The sequence below is a fragment of the Lissotriton helveticus genome, chromosome 11, assembly GCF_964261635.1.
Source record: "Lissotriton helveticus chromosome 11, aLisHel1.1, whole genome shotgun sequence".
In the NCBI taxonomy this organism is placed as follows: Eukaryota; Metazoa; Chordata; class Amphibia; order Caudata; family Salamandridae; genus Lissotriton; species Lissotriton helveticus.
In genome coordinates this window covers 68,483,790-68,503,806 of record NC_136072.1, presented here as the reverse complement: position 1 = coordinate 68,503,806, position 20,017 = coordinate 68,483,790, and the positions used below count along the sequence as shown (strand labels likewise).

Below are 20,017 nucleotides of genomic sequence, written 5' to 3'. Positions count from 1 at the left end.
AGTACACATGTAGACTAGGCAATTTTAGATGCAGCACGTTATTCTCAAATTGCTCAGTGTTCAGATTTCTTAAAAGTAAGCCACATTTAAGGGAAAATACTGACAATTAAAAAATAATTGTACTAGAAGCCACAAAAGTGAGGTCCTGAAAGACTAACCACAGATGTACAAAAAAGGCATTCGCCACTAAATTGACCATGCACCCACGCAGGATCCTGACCTAACGGGTCACAATAGATCTCAAACCCCAGCTGACTTCAAACAAATATTCTAGGTATCTAGTGTTAGAGACGAAGGACTAAGAAAATAAGATGGTCCCTTACAAGAAGATACACTGGGTTTAAATTGATATATTTTTTTTAATATGCTAAATGCAGAAAGGCTGATTCATAGCCTTACACTCTGCATCCTAATGTCAAAGGAGATGCTCAAAACCCTCACCACTTCCCATGTCTGCAGGTGCCCCGGTACACCTTAGAAATAACAATTACACGCATACTGTGAACAAGTCAAAAAATATAGGGACGTATGCTCATGCAGTGTTCTACAGAGAAATGAACCCCAGGGTAAGTTAATTCAAGCTACAGCTCTTGGACTGAATTCAGCCCTTGACCGGAGGGCAATCCTAAAAGCACCAACACGGATATCATCCAATCTGAAGTAACAGCCATGAAGCCTTACATGGCATACACTGCTACGCAAGTAAGAAGTCGGATATTTCTTCAAACAAATCCCCACAACTAACAATGTCTGGAGAACTGACAAGCTAGGAAAAATGACACCTTGGCCTTCCACCAAACAAATGGCCTCACAAAAAAATGCTAACACTGGGGATACACAACTACTCCGCTACAGAAGACCAGCGATTTAATAGAAACACCAAAATTAATATGTCAGGCAAACATCAACCTAAGGTAAGTAAGAGAGGGTGTGTAGATCCTTGGCGTTTGTTCCTAGCAAAGATACTGAAAATGCCTGGTGGACTATCAATTTTATTTTTTTAATACACAATTGGTGCATTTTCCCTAATCCTGGAGAGTAGATTCAGCAAGATCAAAATACACAACAAAAAGCAAGCAGTGACAATGCTAATAGATCTACCTGATACCTGAAAATGTCTCATCAGGAGTGACTTTACGGGCTCAATACTTCCACTATCAATGCACATATGCAGGCATTTAACTAGAAAAAGACATGACTACCACTTAATCTGAATGCTTGCAATAAAACAAAAATGAAAATCAGTGAGCAGCCAACCTGAAATGAGGTGTATTTTAAAGTGTCAACATTACCTCCACATTTAGAACCAATGTGTTAGCCACCTAAAGGGTTAATGAAGGATATAGTGGATAATACAATTCCAAGATTGCTTCCAAGTTTGGAAGTAGTGGCCACGCAGGATATAGGCATTGCAAATTAAATGAGCATCAAGAGGCCCAATGTCTGAAGCAGCAGAACACTCAAAAAATAATATTAAAAAAGTGAGGGAAATAACTGAACAGGGACCTATAAAAAGGGAAAATGGTAAACTAAAGGACAGCTCTGGCAGCTATTTCAATAAAGCACGCTCATTTTCAGGGAGAGGTGCTCATGCAATTGGGCGAGAGGCCTTTTACTCATCTATACTACTATTATACAGACCCCCCAGGATATAGCGGCATGGATTAGCAAATTTAGCGGCACAAAAATGGAAATTTAGCGGCACAAAAATGGAAATTTAGCGGCAATTTTGCGGCATTTTATTTGGCCCTGGACCTTGATAAAGCGGCCTCCAGTGACCCCATTTGTCACCCGTCCTTCCTTACACTCTTTCTGCCTCCCATTTCTCCCTCTCTTAGTTGTGTTTTGCCGCTTTTAGCTCCTCTATCTTCCTTCCTGTTACACTCTTTCCACTGTCCCATTCAGCTTTCTGTTTCTCATGCCCCTTCCTTTCTGTGCCTCATTCATTCATCCTCTCTCACACACACACACATCTTTCTCTCCTTATCGATATCTCTCTCATCAGCCCAGTCTCTTATCCCCTGTCCCTCTCTCTTTCCATCTTCGGATCTCTCTAGCACCCTGCCTCTCTAGTTCTCTCTTGTCTCCCTCTCTCCCTTCCTCGCCCTCTCTTCTCTCTCTAACTCTCATACTTTCGTTCTTCCAGACACTGTCTTTCTTCCCCTTCCTCTCTCGCCCTCTTTCTCGCGCATTCACCCTCCCTCTTTCTCTCCTGCTCACTCCTCTCTACTTTTCTCCACCTTTCAGTTTCATTCGCCCAGTTTCTCTCACCCCATACTACCCTTTCCTTCTTTCCCACCTCTATGACTTCTTTGCTCACCCCCCCTCTCTTTCACCCCTTCTTTCTCGTCTCACCTGCCCCATACCCTCAGTTTTCATTCTTGCTCCTCCTCTTTACCTTTGCGCTCCACCTTTCACCTTCATCCTCCCAGTTTCTCTCACCCCTACCCTTTCCTTCTTTCTCCATCTCTGTGACCTCTTTTACTCACTCCCCCTTGGACCCCTTCTTTCTCTTCTCACCTGCCCCATACCCTCAGTTTTCATTCTGGCTCACCCTCTTTACCTAGCGCTCCACCTTTCACCTTCATCCTCCCAGTTTCTCTCACCCCTACCCTTTCCTTCTTTCTCCATCTCTCTGACCTCTTTTACTCACTCCCCCTCTCTTTCACCCCTTCTTTCTCGTCTCACCTGCCCCATACCCTCAGTTTTCATTCTTGCTCCTCCTCTTTACCTTTGCGCTCCACCTTTCACCTTCATCCTCCCAGTTTCTCTCACCCCTACCCTTTCCTTCTTTCTCCATCTCTGTGACCTCTTTTACTCACTCCCCCTTGGACCCCTTCTTTCTCTTCTCACCTGCCCCATACCCTCAGTTTTCATTCTGGCTCACCCTCTTTACCTAGCGCTCCACCTTTCACCTTCATCCTCCCAGTTTCTCTCACCCCTACCCTTTCCTTCGTTCTCCATCTCTCTGACCTCTTTTACTCACTCCCCCTCTCTTTCACCCCTTCTTTCTCGTCTCACCTGCCCCATACCCTCAGTTTTCATTCTTGCCCCCCTCTTTACCTTTGCGCTCCACCTTTCACCTTTATCCTCCCATTTTCTTTTACCCCTTCCCTTTCCTTCTAAACGCCCCACTCTCCCTTGCTTTCACCCCTTTCCTCACACATGTGCCCCCAGCCACTCCTCCTTTCTTTCACCCCTTTCTTCTCCTCACATGTACCTCCAACCCCTCTTTCTCTCTCCCTCCGGTCTGTGATCCTCCGTGCAGGAAGCCGACTGTCTGATGAAAGCTTGCACCACCGCAATCCCCTGACACCTGCCAGAGCCGAGGATAACAGGCGGGGGCGTGAAAAACTAAGCCTCATTAACAAGTGAAAGGTCTTTAAATGACCTGTGAAGTACTCGGGTGCGGCTGGCAGTTTTGAACTGCCAGCCGCACCCGAGTACTTCACAGGTCATTTAAAGACCTTTCACTTGTTAATGAGGCTTAGTCTGACTCTCTGTGTGTGTCCCGGGAAGCTGCTGACACACACGAGTGGGGGGGGGGGGGGGGGGGCGGCCAGGCATTCTTTGTTTTGCTGTCTCACTTGTTAATATCGCGGCCAATATGGTTTTTATCGCGGTAATCCGCCGATTTCGCGATTTTTTCGTGAATCGCGAAATCGCGATAAACTGGAGGGTCTGATTATAAAAGAGAGAACAGAAACCTTTTGGCAAGGTAAACTCAGGAACCACAGCGCCAATCCACACACCCAATACATTGTTGTAATCCTCAGGGGGTGTAGATGGACATAGGCTGCATAAAATAAAAAAAACGTACATTAAAAAATTAAACTTTAAGAACAAAGTAGTCCCCTAAAAGTAGCGCCGGCCGCGACGTAGCGCTGGCCGCTACCTAGCAATGTCCGCAACGTGCGTGACGACGACAGGCGGGGATGAGCGGTGACGAGCAGCGAGGAGTGGCGGTGAAGTCCAGAGCGTGGGGAAGAGCGCCGGCTCAGGTAAGGCAAAGGCGAGGCGGGAGACGGTCTGGGCAATGTCGGGGCGGGCGGACGGGCCCGGGGCGGAAGTGCACCCAAGCCTGAAAGGTTGCCCACAGCCCCCTTCTGCCCCGGGCAACGCTGCCGCAATCCGGAAATGCTGCCCCCAGCCCCCTTCTGCCCCAGGCAACGCTGGGGCGGGAGGCGGTCTGGGCAATGTCGGGGCGGGCGGAGGCCGGGGCGGGAGTGCACCCAAGCCTGAAATGTTGCCCCCAGCCCCCTTCTTCCCCGGGCAACGCTGCCGCAATCCGGAAATGCTGCCCCCAGCCCCCTTCTGCCCCAGGCAACGCTGGGGCGGGCTGCTAGTAGGGAAATAAAGTGAATGAATACAGTGGGTCGGACCCATTGCCATAGGCTGTATGCTGTCAAGGAACAGAGTGAGAATGAGACATGTACAGCCGGATGGCAGAAGAGAGCCGACCAAAGACCTTTATGTATGTATATGAATGTCGGCATGTGGCTTTATTGGCTGGTTTGTATTACACAAGCCTAAAAGGAAGGAAGGGGGTGGGGGAGGGGGGGGGGATGGGCACCCACAATTAAACCTTTCAGGTCCTACTCGGAGGGTCTATTTCCAAGTTGTCAAAAGTTATTCAACACCAAACCCACTTGCTTGCTATGGTAATTAGTGAGACTTCATATAACAAAATACCTGTCTCCAGGCTTTAAAGGGGTGTAATAAACTATTAAGACTTCTTGACCTTTAAGAGGGCGACTGGAATTATGAGATTAACCAGAAAACGTAGTGGCTGCAGAGTTATGGATTTGCCACATTGTTCATCAAATAGACTATCTGCAGATTATTAAAAAAAAAAAAAAAAAAATTCTAGCTCAAACAGATCAAAGTTTGCTAAAAACGAGGCTGCACGGTGCAGGGAAGTGGAAGCGCATTTGCAAAGGTTAACTGGTCCCTTTTTTGTTGTTTATTGCTGTACTTGAGTGTTAAACGAGTACCGAGATGAAACTTTTACCCAGGCAGTGATCCTGGGTAAAAGAAAAATAAGGAAATACTTACAAAACAGTGCATTAAGCCGCATAATTTTCCATTTCTTGCTGCATAATTAATTCCATCCTGCTTTATAATTTTGTCCTTCTTTGCCCCATAATTCCAGTGGCACAGGGTTCAACATAGGTTTTGCGAAAGTAAATAAAATCGGACCGATTGTCTTTCTCGCAATGTAGATCGACCCATCACATGTGATAACATAACAAAGCAATTGGGCCTGCATCCTTCAGAATGAGTTTGCGACAATAACCAACTCTATCTAGCCTGCTATGTTGAGCATAACCTCTCCCAAACGATAAACAATGCTAACAGTTTTAAAATTACAAATATGTATAAATTACAGTTGGCAAAATATACAATCCCTCTTATGAGGGCATAGCGTGGATTCCAAGAGCAAATGCTCTACCTGCAGAGTTTGTCAAAAGGGGTAACCAACACCAGCATCCTTGCCTAGTAGTGATTTGTGAACGCCCATGTAAAAAACACTTTACAGTCTAAAAGTATAAAAACAAACAACCAATAAATGCCTACTGGCTTTTTAAATGCTTTTCATAACAAGTCTGGCATACAGCCTAGGCCATAACAGCTTATAATAAACTGACCACTATAGTCTACTGCCTTAGTCATAACTTTTCATAATAAGCACCCAGACACGTTTTGACATTCCTCTTACAAAACTGTAGGGAAACAGGATTCCCAAGGGGATGGGAGTGAAAAGCAGCAATGCGCAGACAGGGTGAGATGGGAAGAAGCAACGCAAACAAAGTAGTGCCTTAATTTCAGCGATCAGTCTGCAGAAGGACAGCAATCAAGCTGAAGCAATCAGTACTTGGTCCATGCTCCAGCCAAAAGAAGAGGAAGTGAAGCTGGCATGTAATGGCCAATTAGAAGCCAGCAAATAAGTGACAAAGAAGTTAACAAAGGGATAGCAATGGGCAGGTTGCAAGCCCGTAGTCTACAATCTCTTACAAGTGAGAGTGCATGTAGTGAATGTGCGGTTACGCGCAAGACCCACAAAAAGGGTACTAGTTATGATAATTAGATGCCAAAAGTTTACAGTCTTAACTTGTATTGTCAGACTTTGGTGTAGCCCATATTATGGATAAAAGACATTAAGACGGTCTCTCATCAAAAGAGATAGCATACTGTAGAGGAAGAACAGTGCTCCTTCCTACGGCCAATTATTTATTAATTCCAGGAGATCAACACGAAGAGACTCAAAGGCATTTAGCAACCCATGTAGAACGCTTTAAACTTTTTTTTTTTGGTTTTTAACTTTCCTCCATCCTGCTCACTCTCCTAACACCACCTAGTTTAACATTAAGAAATAGCAAATTCACGGGCATATGCAGAAACTCAGATGTTCCCATATAGATTACAAATAATTGAAATACTTTGACATCATTTTAACAGCACGTACATTTTCAGTTACAGAGACCCACATTTCCCTTCTGGGAAGCCAAAACAGTGGCTTAAAAATGTCTTAATTCAGACTATCAAAGTTCTAGAATCACGTGTGAAGTAACTCCAAACATACTGTAGGATGTTACATAAAGCAAACCTAAATTTATCAAAACATGCTCCAACTCGGAATTCAGTGAAACATTTACGGGGCTCGAAAAATCCATTTGCGAGCCAGATTTAATTAGGTAGAGCTATTTTTCGGTCCTACTCGCCCTTTCTGGCGAGTAGGAAGAAGACTGACATTTGACCTCTGTCTGAAAGCAGAGCAAATGTGACAAGATAGCAAGATTTAAAGTCATCTTTATTGCGCACAAAGTGAGTGTGCAATAAAAATGCCTTTAAATCTTGTTAACTTGTCACATTTGCTCACAATGGTAAAGTGCATTAGAGTTAGGTCAAGTAGATTTTTGAAGTTACTAGACCTGCAGGTCTAGTGAGAATTTTTAGATTTTTCAAGCCGCGATTTAGGTTGCAATAAAGCCAGAAAAACAAATGTGCAAACTACATAAAAAGACCAAGAAAAGAAAAAGTTTAACAAGCATAATTCAAGAAAAAGATCATACATTCAAATTGCAAAATTCTACAAAGCCCCATCCACCAGTGAAAATCAAGCCAAAGGTGAGAACCTCAAGTAACTTAACACACCCGAGTAACAATTGTATCATGGAACATCACTTAGAGTACACCTCACCACCACTACAAACCTTAAAGCATGCAAATAATCATTTGCCAAGCCAAAAACACACCTATCTAACGGTCTGAGTTCTAGCCACAACAACGGGACCCCCGGGGAGCATTACAAAAACTATGGTGTGCAGCCCAGCCAAAGACTTCTTCCTTCCATATACGTCACACATCTGAATGTCACTGCAGGCTCTGAAATTTGGGTCTCGTCCTCAGCCATTTTTAATGGTCTCCAACCAACCTTAGGAATTCCACTCCAAAAATTCATCTGTCTCCTTGCAGGCTTGGTGGGCGTCAAAGGGGATTAAAACAAAAACAGAAAGGATTGGTGAAGCACAGGTGGAGGGGTCCAAGAAAAAAAAATCCCGCCTATTCACTCAAGATCAAGGAAACCCATCTAGTTGGCTGATCAATGAACGACTTGGAGGACTCAAGCCTGCTGGATAAGAGAAAAGCAGGGTTTGCTCAAGACAGCATCAAATCCGTGCTAGTGGTCATTATAGATCAGCTTTGTTAATGGGCGGATGAGGAACAGCGTTTTGGGCAATTCTACTACTTGACACTTCGGCAAACTCTGATCTCAGATTCACTGGGATACAAAACAGGCCCCTAGCTGGTTCTCCAAAATTTTAGCAAGCATGTCTCAATTGGCATCAGGCTGTCCCTTTGACTCTTCGTGGACTTAGTTCCCTTGCTTTGGTTTCCCAAGACTTTGTGGAACCTGCACATCAATTCATTACGTGTCTACTACGGTACTTAAGCACATTAACATATGCAAACACTCACTTAAATTTTACCAACATTCTTCAGACTTTCAGGTACTTACGGGTCTGGTTATTTATTTTATTTATAAAGTTTTTTATAGCGCGAACAAGATCCCGGGGGATAACAGAGCGCTTTACAATATGATGTGAGGAAGGACAAAATATCTATAACAATATAAGAGTAGGGAGAGAAAGAAAATACAGTGCAAAATACAATAAAACAAGTGTAGGCGGGTAAGCGAGGGTGAGTGTACATGGGGGAGCTGTATCAAAAGTAAGAACAAGGACAGCAGGAAGCAATGTCAACAGGCCTGTGCGACTAAACCTATTAGGGTATGAATTTGTTCATTAGGAATCTTTTGGCTTCCATGTTGAACGCCGGTAGTGAGGAGATTGTGCTAACTTCCGGTGGGAGAGAGTTCCAAATCTTAGGGGCAGCTCCAGAGAAAGCTCAGAGACAACTTCTCTTTCTCTTAAGGACGAGTGGTTTCAGGAGGAGGGTAGAGTCACTTACTGAGTCTCTTACGCCACAGGATAGGTTAAGTTTTTTTGCAAGGTACGTTGGAGTGTTAAGGTGAAGGGCTTTGTGAGTAAGAACAGCAATCTTTAATTGAATTCGTGCTTCAAAGGGCAACCAATTGAGGGATTTTAGGACTGGGGATAGATGATCTTTTCGCTTGGTATCAGTAACCAGTCGGGTTAATAAGTACAGCCCTTAGTGGAGCCAGGGCGTATTTGGGCAGGCCACAGAGGGTAGCACTGCCGTAGTCTTTACTCGGCAAGACAAGCACTTGGACCACTTGCTTGAAATCATTTGGGGTAAGGAAGGGTTAGATATTTCTGAGAGATCTCAGCAAGTGGTTAGCTCAAAAACGAGTCTACTGATCTTTGACCTTTTCAGTTTGGTGTCTCCACTCCACTGGTGGCGAAGTACAGAACCTGGCAGACAAAGTGTCTTCTTTACCAGTAACTTAGAAGGGCTAGTCAAGTTTTTCTCAGCTAGATGAACAAATTAATTACCTTCTGCAATGCTCTCTGGTGTATACCCCATTGCATTGTTAACTTTCGCCTTAGAATGCTCATCAGAAGCCAGACTGGACCCAGGAATCTTTTGCCAGCAGTGCACCCACACGCCGTTAAGTGATATCATGCTGCTCCAAGTCTACACCATACAGCCCTGGAAGTGAGAGAGGAGCCTCATAATTGCAACCCTGGTACACGGACTTTCATTTCTTGCTGGTCTTTTTCCGTGATCTCAGGCCCGGAGTGGGAACTGGTAGTATCAGTGTGCAGATTCTTACTTGGGACTCTAGTTGGAGAAAGAAAGCCACTACACAAAATGGGGAGGTGGAAGGGCAGTGTGGACCCTGTGGTTAGATAACAGTATCCACCAGAAGTACCCAAAAGTAAGTAAGTTGGTTTTTTGATGGATACTGCTAATTGCAGATTCCTTGCCGTAGCCATCAAAGTAGTACTTCCCCAGAGGGAGGAGAAATGGAGTAGACCCAAACCAAGAAGTCATTCAGGACCAAGCCGACGAAATGTCCTTCCCGCTTGATCTCGCAGTCCATGCGATAGTGCATTGTGAAGGTACGTACCAATTAGCATGTTGCAACCTGGCAGATGTCGATTACAGGCACTCCACTTACCATTGAAGTGGTAGAAGCCTTAGCTCTGATGAAATGGGCTCTGAGACCTTCCAGTGACGGCTCCTTGGCCAGCGAGTAGAAGATCTTAATCCTCGACTATACAGCTCAACAGGGTCCTCTTCTGCACAGCTGTCCTTACTTCGGACTAGAGAACTTAACAAAAAGCAGACGCCCACACAATGTATCCTAGTATGATCAATACAAAACCTTAAGGCTCCTTTTGAGATTCAACTGAAAGAGCTTCTCTTTCTTTTCAAAGAATGCAGGGAATGTAATAGACTGATGTGGAAAGGAGTCGCCGATCTGCATGTAAAGGCTGCCCAAGTTCTCAACGCCAAGTTGGTCAATAAAATTGATAGTGTGCAGCAGATGCACCAACAGTGCCTGCAGCTCAACTCATGCAATGAACTGAATGAATAGCAATGAGAAAAACAGTCTTTAAAGTCAAGAGACACAACAAGCAGCTATACAGTATTTAGGAGGAAATGTTTGTCAAACTTGTAATAATTCCATCACAACAGGCAGATGATCAAATACAGTCAACTGCTCCCACTAAAACTCCACGCACAGAGGTATATATACTGCTTATGTTTGGGTAGAGGACACTGCCATGTTGCAGAGAAAGGAGTTCATCCCCAAGTGTCAGCCCGAGCAGTGTTCAAGCCCAGAAACTAAGGATACAACACCTGCATGGTTCAATCTGGAGCCACTAGAATGCATAGGCCTAACTAATCATTCATGATCTTTTCCAGAACTCTGGGCAGGAGTGGCAGCAGGTGAGACGATGTACAGGTCTCAAGAGTTCCATGCCAGCCAGAACACATCTCTCGGTGAGTCTTCTCACCTAAACGAATGCGCAAAATTGTTGAAACTGTTGGCATATGTCCTGCACCACCTCTGGAGGATTCAATTGCCATTCATGTAATGTCACAGTCTGTTGAGCTTGTCCACAAAGGCATTCAAAGTCCCTTCAAGGTGGTTCATGATAAGGAAGATACCGACACTCCTAACAACTCAAGAAGCGCAGAGCCTTGCACAGGGCCCAGGACTCCACTTCACCATGCTTGATGTAATACCATATGGCAGTGGTGATGTTCGTGAAAACCTGCAACTAGCCTCCATTTGATGGATAGCACGAATGGACAGTAGGAACAACTTGAAGGTCGAGCGAATGGCTCATATCGCCAACAAGTTGATATTGAGTCATGCGTCTACTGGAGACCAGATCCCTCCTACCTGTCCCAAATGACCTCACAAACCCAGCACTGATGAGCCATCACCTCCATCGGCTCTGGGTGCGGATTGGCGAGGAGCCTGCCACTGGTTCAACTGCATTCAAGTAGCCTCCATTGAAGATCGTGTGAAGCCTCCTTCGATAGGTTTCCTTGGAGTTGGTCCTACTGGAACTTTAGATCCCATTGCAGGGCCAGCATGTGTCACCTTGTGTAGCCAAAAAGGTGGATGCTGGAGGCTAAAATGCATCAGAGCTACTCTCACCAAGACATGTGCTGAAATATCAAGATTGTTGCCCAAATATCCTGAGTCCTTGCAACAGAGGAAAGGTCTTGAACTGTACAGAATCCATGACTGCCACAATGAAAGGATGCCTGTGAGAAGGAGTCAGGTGAGACTTTGGCTTGTCGATAGAAAACTCCAATGATATCAGGGGGTCGACAGACATCTGGACATGGAACGAGTGACTGGAGAGCCCACCTTCAGCCTGTCAGTGGTAGGTGAAAACCATTATCCCTGGCCCATGATGGGCTGATCAGAGCCATCACTTTTGTGAACACCCTTGGCTGCTTGAGGGCACAGTACCTTTGAATCCTGCAGAAGGAGAGTTTCAAAATGCTCAAGCACGCAGAGATCAAAGGGCTGATACTTTGCCAAAATGAAATTGCAAATTTAGGATCATTCCCTCTGTCAAACTTTTTTCGATGGCTCTCCCGGAAAGTAAAACTCATATCCCTTGCAACAGAAAGTACAGTTGTTGCCCTGAGATTCACTCTGATGCTGGGTGAAGGGTTGGTGGAGCAGAAGAGGAAAACAAGAAAATGAATAGGCCAACAAAACTATGCTGAATGATTTGGAGCAAGATGGCTCATCTCCATGGTTGATCCAGTCTCCTGCTTCAAGCCACAGGGTGGTTGTGTACTACTAATGGCAAGCCAAAGGGAATGATAGTTGTTGCTGCAGAGGAATGGGAGGATTGAACCCCTTGTAGGCCTGCAACTTGCCTGCCAGATGCACATCACTTGCCTCGAGCAACTAGGGCGATTGCAGCTGTGGCTGGAGAAACTGACATTGCCTGAAGGCCTGCACTAGAGTAGCCTATGAAAAAACTAAACTTGTGAGGAAACTGCTTTAAAAGATCCAAAGAACTAAGGAGTGTGCTGTGGCTCGGATTTCTTTTAAATGTTCCAATGCAGAATCTTCTTTTTCTATGAACAGGCAAGAGTCATCAAAAGGCATACGAATGAGCGGCTTAAACATTTACAGGAAATCCAGAGAAGCGCATCCACGCATCGTGCTAGGGAACCACACTGATACCAATTGCACTTCCAAGACAATCTGTAGTATCAAGGCCAGCACAATTCATGTATTCTGCTACACCTTGACCATTCTGAATGGATCGTGCTGGTAAGGCCTTATGGTCTTCGAGGACCCCAGTGAGATCTTGCTGACAGCAATGGATTCAACCCAGATCTGCGACTAGGAGCGAATCTTTGATTTGTTCAGCATTCTGTCCGTCATCTGTTCTTTTTAAGTTTGTCGCTTTAAGTGGGAAGGGTGTGTCCATACGTGGGCCCAGGCTGCATTGACCAATCTCAGTGCCAAGATAGTTGAAGAGAACATTTGTTTTCTAACCACCTCAATCCTCTCGTCTGTGCGGAGTAGTAGTTTTGGGGCATGAACTGTGATGGACCTTGTTGCTAGAAGCATGAACAACCAGACTATGGAGTAATATATTTAAAGGGAAAAATAAGTGTCCCTTGACACTAGTCTGTGATGCCTGGCTATTAAACAGTGCACAAGAACAGCGATTCGACCAGGTGTCCATTAAGGGACCAGCGAGTGCCTTCTTGAAGGGAGCAAGGCCTAAGATGTGTGGCCTAGGGTGTAAGCTTTCTTAAAGAACATTTGCCTTAACCTCAATAGAGGGAAATTGTAGGTGGAAGACCTCTGTTGCTTGTCTGATTACTACTGCAAATGATGCACTTTCTTCTGCTGGAGAGCCAAATGGCGAATTCAGCAGTGTGTAAGGATAGTTTCAAGTCCACTGGCTTCTTGTAAGAGCATGTAAAAATTGTCAAAATGGGATGTAAATCATCTCCATCCCTAACATTTCTGGATCATGGTACGTTTTGGTCAGAAACGTAGCCAGGGCCTCCGATGACCTATCCACCAAAGTAGAGGCACAGAATCAGATCTAAGCAGACAGTCAGCCGGTTGTGCCATAGTAATTCGGTAGTGCAAAATCGGTCAGGATCAGGCTGGAATCTGTTCGGGGTCAGATACTGGAATCTGCAGGTATTCTCTTTCAACACCGTTGGTACTGGCGTCTACAAGGAAGGGGCCAATGTATAGTGGAGCTGGGGTGGAAGTTCGCACAGGGGCAATTACTATTATGGGCCCATTAGCAGGTCTGCAGGGGGTCATACTTAAATTAAGACAGACCCACCTGCAGCAATCCAACCGAGGGTCCCTCCAAATCATTGATTCCCAAAGGAATGACAGAAAGCGGGAAGATAGCAGATATCTGCAGCATAGTGTCAGTAATGGTCTGGGGAAGTCGGGCACACCAGGACCATCTATGGAATCTGCTCTCAACCAGAGATCTGGAAGGGACCGGTTAATAAGGGGGGACCATCTTTGGCAAGAGTGGCGGCTAGAATGATGGGATGGAATAGAGTCCTGCTTCGATTTCTTGCACGTATGAATTCACTTTAAATTTCAGGTAGGATTTAGAACACGAAATTGACCTCCCTCATGAGAGCATCTTTTAGAGTAGAAACAAGTCTGCACTCTACTTCAAGCGGCACATATGAAGGGCCTGCAATTTCTTGTATTCAATAAAATACAGCTTTGTTTCTTTGTCCCGGGACACATTTGGGTGCATGAGAGCATACTCTTTGCAAGGCTTCAAGTCCTATTCCCAAGCCAAAGCACGAAACCAATTTAAAGGGTCTGTGATGGATACCTGTTTTCTAGAGTTACAGCATGGCTAGAAACAGGATGTCTTAGGAAGGAGGACAGCGTTATAAGCACACTGAATTCCATCTGTTTTAGAAATCATCGGAAGGCTGTCAACATTAGGAGCTAGTTTCAATCTGCATCGGAAAGTATAGGTGCATGTCAGCACTGCTGGGAAAAAAATCCAGATACAGTCTCAGAGTATTCCAAGGAAAGGAATCTGTGGTTAAAAGTATCAATCAGAAATGTAGCGAAGGATTCGCCTAGTTATGCCTATGGAAGTTTTTGGATAGGTGTGGAGGCCTGGGTCGGTGCGCATCAAGCAATTGCAATGTGCTCTATCTAGGCGTTAAAGAGTAATCTATATTTAGAAGGAGCCGCAGAGGGATTACTGAACGATCTTAGGAAATTCATCACATCTCGCAGAGATGACAGAACCTGAAATGGCCTTCGAATAAGTGTCAAGAAGAGTGCTTTTAGTTTAATCCTTTCAGAGTGTTATACAATAATGGCCCCATTTTTCTACCTATTCAATGTCTCCCTACAATCCAGTAGGATCTTTAGTGAGTAGTGTCTCCAATCACCAAGAAATGTTTGAGTTCAGACATTAGCGATCTGGCCTTAGAACATTTTGGGTGATGGGGCCTACATTCTGGAGGGCCCTCCCAATAGTTCTTTATGGATTTTCCAACTTCAGTTTACAAATGTGCAGTGAAATCTCATTGTGACTTCATAGATTTGCAGGTATGTAGTGAGTCTGTCTTGTTTACTTATTCTTTTCTACCTCGTTCACAGCATCAAGATGCTTAAAATGTATGTGGCCTTACCAGTATTTGCGCTAATTCCTAAAATAGACCTTATTCTTAGACTGTCAGTAGGCATACTCAATTTGGTCTCCAAGATATACACTACAATTCTTACCATAAAATATGAGAAAGTCCTACACCTCTGCAAATAGAACAAACTGGCTTAGTTAATACTGCCTAGCATCACCCAATACTAGAAGATTCAACAAAAAAAATACCTTAGTTGAGGTCAACCTCTAGTGTGTAGCAGATGGACGCCAAAAAGACATACAAGACACTAAAAGGTGCAATATTCGATTAAAGCACTGTCCCCGCAGAGGATAACAATGGAGTTGTTCCATTGGTACGGATTATACACACACACACACACACACACACAACATGCATCCAAAGCATATTCATCAATCGACTGCTAGCCACTTCAGAACTGATCAGAGACATGCTGAAACCGACCTCTAATATATATCCAACTTTTTCCACAACCTTCCATCAAATCGCAACTATGTCGCACAAATGCCATTTGAGAATTTGCCGTTTATTGAATATTGTGCTAACTGGTTGAAGAGATGCTACTTGTGATTCAGTGGGATAACTTGGAAGTAACTAAACAAACATTAGAATGAAACCTGATGTAAAGCGTTGCTTTATTGAAATCATACTCATCAAAAATTTAATAATTAAGTGGGCCAATTATCCAAAGTGCCACTTAAGCAAGCTGTGCAGCCCTTTGCAACTTGCCCTAGAGTTACTACTGTGCATATTAACATATGTGGAGCATGGTCACCATTAAAGTGAAAGGACTGGAATGTCACAACATGCAAACTGTCTACTTTTAACATTAAAAAAGAAATCATCAAAATTAAGCTTGGGACTACATTAAATGATGGCGCCAAGGAGAAATCAACCTGTACCAACATATTCTTCTCAGTACAGGCACCTACAGAGGAACTCATTTCAGAGTCAAAAATTGACAACGTTTATGCGATTCGTAAGAAGCCACTATGTTCAGCTGGATCAGCTATATCTGAACAGCATCATTTGTTATTTCGCATTATTATATAACTGAAGTTCATTGTTGAAAGATACAAGGCATAGTTGCCAAACACCAAGAAGGTATTCAAGTAGGTTGCCGTAACTTAAACTAAACACCCCAGGCCTCCCTTGGAAGAGAAGGGTACTGTTCTGGTTACTGACCAAAACCATATTCCCAGCCTTCTAGGAAAATGTGACCCCTCAAGTAGGCTAGGTGTGTGGAGTCTACAGCATCCCATTCACTGTCATGAGATCAGAAAGCAGGACACGTCAATTGACTGTTGTCAATTGACTGTTGTGAAACATGAACCTCTCTGCAGGTGCTTCAGAAACAGGTAGTTTCATTTTATGTAGTACTTAAGGGAAAAGGTCATGGGAAATGACAATTATGAGCAAGCCTTGCAGCTCTAGGTTGATTAAGTGCATGGATGCCCTAGGTCCAAGGAATGTTCTATTTTTACATGTGTTCACCCTTTAAGTCACACAAAAGCTTTGAAGTCGGCCGAGAGTGAGTTTGTACTGCATAACCTCAGGCCCTGACATCTATCACCCTATGACATACAACGTTAGGCTGTTCGCGGAAAAGCAACAATGCCACTTATATGGCTGGCTAATTGCATTTTACAATTAGTCAGCATGAGTGTCATACTGATGCTTTATAGTCAGCTGATTGACAGATCATTGTACTGGGTAAACTCACTCCAGCGTTTGCTAACTATCTCTAATTACATTCCACAGTGATTAGCGGTCCTTTGAGAAGTGCTGACACAAGATGTACACAGAAGCAGTAGCATTACATGTATAACACAAGCATTTGCAATGCAATAGGTCTCGCATTTACGTAAGTTTGAGCTATTGGTATTGCAAATGAAAATTCCTTTTATTTTTGTTTTCGTTTTTAAAATATAGACAAAAGGCATTGTCATTTACAATGCCAATAGTTTAAACTTGCGTAAATGAGACCTATTGCATTGCAAATGCTTGTTTTTACTGTTTCGCTGACTTGGACTAGAACTGGAGGGGTAAAGTACCCTGCAGGTGGCAAACCTACAAACAGCCCGCTGCATATTGCCCAATTGTAACCCATGTTTTGCTGACAATCATTTTTAACAAATCTGTGAAAAAAATAGTCTTTTTTCCATATTCACATAATTTCTATCACGGATTTTGGGTTAATGTTTTAAAAAGGAGATGGGGGTCAAAATATGTATGTGCCCATTCCAGAACAAGTGTGAAACAAAAATTCTCTCAACCACAATTATTTCAAATAAACTTAAATGGATGGAAAAATAAATATTCATTCCAAACCAGGCAAATCTTTTATTGCCATTTACTTTAGTATATTTTAAACAATTTGAAGATTGTATTAGCAAAAAACAAACACTATACATTCATTGTTCAAACACTATTTACAAACATCGCGACAAAATACATTGAGACAGTGTCAAAGCAAGCTACAGAAAAAACCAAAAAATTCAACAATACATATAAACAACAGCAAATGATTGCTTCAAAATGTGCCAGATGAATGGCAATTGTTACAAATCGCTAGACGACTAGCTCCTAGTTCTTTTACAAAATAGAATAAGTTCCACAAACACAAAGCAGACGCGTTTCGAGGCCAGGACTAATGTCCCTGGTCTCTCATCAGGGCTTTCGTTCTTTATATCTGTAGGATGTAAAGAAAGGAAACTAATTACTGGACTTTGAATGGAAAGATTGCCTCTCCTGAACTCTGCAGTTGTAAATACCGACTATACATACCGGGTTTGAGGATAATGTGGCGAGGGCGTCGCGTTCTTAGTGAATCAGAAATGCCAGGGAATTTGTTCACAGGAGGGTATCTTGTAACTCAAAAAGAAAAGGGGGGGCGCCTAAAATTATTGCGCTGTAACGGAAACTTACCAACTACTAAAGAAAACCCAACCAAGAGGGAAGACTGACCTTCAATGTGCCGTCTCACGGCCAAACTTCAAATAAGGTGTCACCATGTGCCAGACGTTCTGTGTTAAAAAAACATATGTTGAGGAAATAGTCAGTGTGACTGAAAACGCCACTAATCGTCACATGTGTTGAACGAAAAGCGGGCGCCTACCTTAAGTAATTCCGCACTCGCCCGTAATGTTTATTCTGCATCAAATAGATTGGCAGGGGACGGGGCTCCGCGCTCGAACCTGGCACGGCAGAAAAAGAAAGAAGAAACAATCTCAGGGACTGCTCGGCTTCAAGGCTGATCCATGGAAGGAAACCGCCCGGCCAGGGGTTGCTTGCCGAAGTTTGTGTGTGTCAGGGCAAAATGTCGTGACACAAACAAGTCTGACTTGTTTGTGTCACGACATTTTGCCCTGACACACACAAACTTCGGCAAGCTGTACTCAAAAATTGGCAACTTCTGGAAGGATTAGATTGTCCTTTCCCGAGGCCCATTTTTGCATTTAGAAAGAATCGAAGCATTGGACAGCAGTTGGTTCGAGCAGACATTGCTCTTCCTAAACCTAAAAGTGATTTGATGGCCCAGTGGAAACTGAAACCCATTGAGGGCCACCACAAGTGTGGCAACTGTGTTGCCTGCCCCAACACGATTGAGGGTAAAGAATTTATCCACCAAGGGACCAAATGGTCACATAATGAATTTTCGAACTGTCGCAGCAAAAATGTGGTATATGTGATTCAGTGTCCTTGTCTTAAGATTTATGTGGGCAAGACGAACCAACAAATTAACCACCGGATTAGCCAACATCGCTCACGCATCAAAAAGCGGGTGACGGTGGCACCCATGGTGCAACATTTCCTTGACAAAGGGCACACCGAGCAAGACTTCAGATGGTCCGTTCTGCATGTAGTGAATTCTAAAAAGAACTTTCAAGATACTGATCGTGTTTTGCTTCAAAAGGAAGCATATTTAATTCTAAAATTTAATAGTGCACAGACTGGATTAAATACCCTGTCTGAGGTCACGCGCCTGTAAGACTAATAATTTGACAAGTGACTTTGTTCTCTTTCGTGGCACCCGCGTGTGGTCTAAGTGCCTTTTTTCCTCACATCCTTCTAATAACGTTCCAGGGTAGTTGGGTACATTTTTAGTCACTCATTTCAGTCAGATGTTTTTTTGTTTAATTAGATGCCTATTGCCCAATAATTCAATTGTTGACCCACCATGTGCCACCTTTATAACACCCCAAAAAAAAGTTTTATTCGCTAAATCCATGCCCGTCCTAACCTTTTTTAATTCAACTCCAAAAACCAGAATGCACTTGTCTGAGACGAGTATAAACACCAGCACTTAGTGCGCCGGCCATCTTTGAATCGCCGTGATTCCCAAACGGGTTTGGAGAAGGCACTGATACAATCGGTAAGCAACCCCTGGCTGGGCGGTTTCCTTCCATGGATCAGCCTTGAAGCCGAGCAGTCCCGGAGATTGATTCTTCTTTCTTTTTCTGCCGCGCCAGGTTCGAGCGCGGAGCCCCGTCCCCTGCCAATCTATTTGATGCAGAATAAACATTACGGGCGAGTGCGGAATTACTTAAGGTAAGCGCCCGCTTTTCGTTCAACACGTGACGATTAGTGGCGTTTTCAGTCACACTGACTATTTCCTCAACATATTTTTTTTAACACAGAACGTCTGGCACATGGTGACACCTTATTTGAAGTTTGGCCGTGAGACGGCACATTGAAGGTCAGTCTTCCCTCTTGGTTGGGTTTTCTTTAGTAGTTAGTAAGTTTCCGTTCCAGCGCAATAATTTTAGGCGCCCCCCTTTTCTTTTTGAGTTACAAGATACCCTCCTGTGAACAAATTCCCTGGCATTTCTGATTCACTAAGAACGCGACGCCCTCGCCACATTATCCTCAAACCCGGTATGTATAGTCGGTATTTACAACTGCAGAGTTCAGGAGAGGCAATCTTTCCATTTAAAGTCCAGTAATTAGTTTCCTTTCTTTACATCCTACAGATATAAAGAACGAAAGCCCTGATGAGACCAGGGACATTAGTCCTGGCCTCGAAACGCGTCGGCTTTGTGTTTGTGGAACTTATTCTATTTTGTAAAAGAACTAGGAGCTAGTCGTCTAGCGATTTGTAACAATTGCCATTCATCTGGCACATGTTCCACGCACATTTTGAAGCAATCATTTGCTGTTTATATGTATTGTTGAATTTTTTGTTTTTTTCTGTAGCTTGCTTTGACACTGTCTCAATGTATTTTGTTGTGATGTTTGTAAATAGTGTTTGAACAATGAATGTATAGTGTTTGTTTTTTGCTAATACAATCTTCAAATTGTTTAAAATATACTAAAGTAAATGGCAATAAAAGATTTGCCTGGTTTGGAATGAATATTTATTTTTCCATCCATTTAAGTTTATTTGAAATAATTGTGGTTG

General features: G+C 43.7%; 1 protein-coding gene across 10 annotated transcripts in view; it reads right to left on the bottom strand.

The window, feature by feature from the left end:
- Positions 1-20,017, bottom strand: part of EIF4G1 (eukaryotic translation initiation factor 4 gamma 1) — a 980,016-nt gene that overhangs the window by 946,750 nt on the left and 13,249 nt on the right. The window lies entirely within an intron of this gene.